Here is a 3,342-nt window from a genome sequence, read left to right as displayed (position 1 = left end):
TTCTCCTTACTTTCTCTCACTTTCACCGCCTCACATTGTACTAGCGTCCTCTCATGCTTAACTCCTCCCTCTAACTTACTCCAACCTCACTCATGTCTTTCTCGCTCTTAACTCATTTCAGTTCCCACCCTCTGTTCAAGTCCAGCCCCTCCCCCTCCAGGATTTCTAGCTTACTGATTGGATGAGCCCCCTTCCAATAGGTGACTTCCATCAGGCCCGTCTCCAAGCAGGGAAAAGGGGTTGTGTGTTTGTGTGTTTTGTTGTCACCGGCACTGGTATTCCAGGGTTTGGGTTGTCCACAGGTTACATATTCTTTGAATATGGGAATATTCAGAAAAGTGGTGGTGCTAGTGGATACCACCAATTGTGGAGACACGGGGTCAGTGGGTGCTCTCGTCCGCTGGCCCGGCCGCCTTTAGAAAGACAGCGTGGCCCAGGGATCATCCCAACTCAACGTAAATCTCCTTAACCGTGGGCCGAACACTACTCAGACAACACAGGGTGAGGGAATCACAACATTAAGACTTTATTGGATCCCCAAACAATTAACGGCACATAACACATAACCAGCAAGACACACAAATGTAACCGGCAAGAGAGTCTCACCCTTCCGCTGGCTCACGAGGGATTTGAATGTCCGTGCGTCAGAGCTTCCAGGGCTACTTACTCCAATCCAGCAACACCCCGCTTTCGGCGGGCACCCACCGAGACTGGATTAATGCCATATTTAGGAAGCTGGCTGAGGTTTGCAATGTCTGTAGCCTGGTGACTGGATTGTCCCAACCTGGGTTTCTTCCTTAAGTAGTCTCTGGTATGATGATATAATCCTGGCAGCCGGAGTCGAAATTCCTAGACTGTGGTATGGTCTCCAATCAGAATCGGAGTCCCTAGATTGAAGATATGTAGCCAAGTGATCCTCTAGTCGGAGCCAAAGTCCCTAGACAGAGTCCACAAGGTATCCTGGTTCTGATCCCCTAGCCAGCTCCTAAGAGCTTAGACTGGATCATCTAACATCTATCAACAACTGGTGACTTAAAGAAGTCCCTTTTAATAGCCATAGCCTTCCCTTCGGATATACTGTGCCCTTATCGGATTGGTTGTACAAGATTGCTTCTCTTATTGGATGAATTTCAAGCTATATTCAAATATTCACAAGGGTGAGGTAGGTAAGTTGCATCACATCTAGCAATCACTTAGTAATACAATGTGAAGTTCGCATAATTGAGTTATCTGGGTGTTTAGCCTTCAGGGGCCAAAACAATTACACGAGTCAACAAAAACTTCAACACTAAACTCCCAAGAGTCTTGTAGAACAATGAGGAATTATCCCCCCATCTATAAACAAACTGTCTTCATGTCTGCCTAAATTTTAAGAAAGTTAACCCATGCTAGGAGTCCATGTCATTACAATACCTGCCAAGACGACGACGCTCTTCCCAATAGCCTGGATGTCACCTTCAAAGTCACAGAGTTACAAAGGGCCACTGGAAGTTATAACACGATGGTCGGCAACAATGAAGGTAGCATGGTTCTTGGACTCAAATTGCCCAACTTCCTTAGTCGTGCTGAAAAAATGACCTTCCAGTTCTCATACGGAACCAAGGAGACGTCGTACGGCCTGTCCTTCTTCAAGCCGCAAGTTGGGAACTTTGACAGGAACTTCTGTTTCAATCTGTATAAAGTGACCGGGCAGTTACCCTGGAGCTCGCTGTGAAATACTGACCGTGGCTTGTCCGTAGAAGTCACTTTTCCAATATGGAAGACCAGCCCCACCCTGAAGTGGGAAGGAGTCTAGAGAGAACTTGGCTGTTTAGCAAGAATCGCATCAATCGCCATTCGGGAGAAGAGCGGTCACTCCCTGAAGTCTTCTCTCTTGCATTAAATGATTATTGATTCCCGCAACTCTACAATCCTGTCAAAGAGGGTCGCCTTACTGAAAATCAACCAAGAACTGGCCGGTTACACCGGAGAAGACGTCAGCTTCTTAAAGGAAGATTTTGAACTGCAAATTAACAAACGGCTCGCGAGGGACTCGGTGCTGTCCACTTAAGTACACATTTCTTCCTTAACACTGGAAACCTTTACAGCCTGAACTACGGAGATGGCCCCAGAGCTCACCTTCACAGGTTGACCAAGTGTATTCGCTGGTCGTATAGTGCGGGCATCATGCTACGACTCGGAAACATTGCCAGACTGGAACTAAATTACAGCATCCCCATGGGCGTACAGAGAGGAGACAGGATATGTGACGGAGTGCAGTTTGGCGCTAGGATCCATTTCTTGCAATTCTCTGACAATTTCACTACCAAAAAAAACAAAGCTCTTCACTTATTTAAATACAAAATTTGGTTTTCTTTTCGCTCCCTCAAAAATGATTAGTTTCATGTATGTACCATATTTTATGCACAGACTGGCCGTACTAATAAAAATAATAAACAGTCCATTTTGGATGGATTTAAAGGGGAAAAAAAAAAAAAAAAGCTGACCCGCCCCAGGGCCGTGGGTTACTCGGTTTCGGGCGTTGGTTAATGGGATTATGTCACGGGGCCTGTGCTTGGTCCCGTGGCCCTGGTGGTCGCTGAAAGTCAGTAGATAATTAAAAAAAATAAAATAAAAAAAAAAAAGTATTTCGTGACACCACCTACGGCTCCAGTATGGTTACCTCCAGGGCGATGGTTGGGCAGCCAGTTGTTTACGCTTCCCGTAAGTGAAGTGGGATCGCCAGGGAAGTTTTAGTAGTCTTTACACAGATATGGCAGTTTTTCTTCACAGTCTTTTCAACTGTCACTTTAGTGCAGCAGCCTATGGCTCCTCAGATGAGAGAAATAAAGTATGTTACACTAATTCATTAACTCTAACCAGGTTTTACTTGCAGGTATTATTAAGAGGGGTACAGTTTATAATGTGACAGTTTTTGGTGATCTGAGAACAGTTCAGGATCTCTACGCCAGTTTAGTTGAGAGGCCTCCCTGCTGCGCTGTGTCTCTCCTTGGTCCTAGGCTGCCTAGAGCTATACCTTGTCCCTCTCTTTCTCTCTTCACCTGTATTGCAGGTGGCGGGAGCTCCTCTAAAGGGCACTGCTGTACTCACTGCAGTCCCTAAGCTCTGTGAAGCGGCTTTGCCTTCAGGTGCTGCTGTGGCCAGGAGATCTGTAATCTCCCTGGCCTCTGGTCTTTATTGATGGGCAGATTAGATCCCTTACAATCTTGGACGCCAGTGTCCAGTAGTACGCGCTGTTCCTCGGGGATTAACCGTTATGGCTCCACCTCCCTGGTCACTCCTCTTTATCCTCACTCCTGGATCACTCAGTTTGTCTCACAGCTACTCGTACGGGCTCAGCAC

General features: G+C 46.6%; 1 pseudogene; it reads left to right on the top strand.

Annotated features, from left to right (window-relative positions):
- The first annotated feature begins 320 nt into the window (after positions 1–320).
- Positions 321–2,050, top strand: LOC142302337 (sorting and assembly machinery component 50 homolog pseudogene; annotated as a pseudogene).
- The last annotated feature ends 1,292 nt before the right edge of the window (positions 2,051–3,342 follow it).

Source organism: Anomaloglossus baeobatrachus, chromosome 4, assembly GCF_048569485.1.
Source record: "Anomaloglossus baeobatrachus isolate aAnoBae1 chromosome 4, aAnoBae1.hap1, whole genome shotgun sequence".
Taxonomy (NCBI): Eukaryota; Metazoa; Chordata; class Amphibia; order Anura; family Aromobatidae; genus Anomaloglossus; species Anomaloglossus baeobatrachus.
Note: the sequence above shows the minus strand (reverse complement) of the source record. Positions and strands in the feature narration are given on the sequence as shown.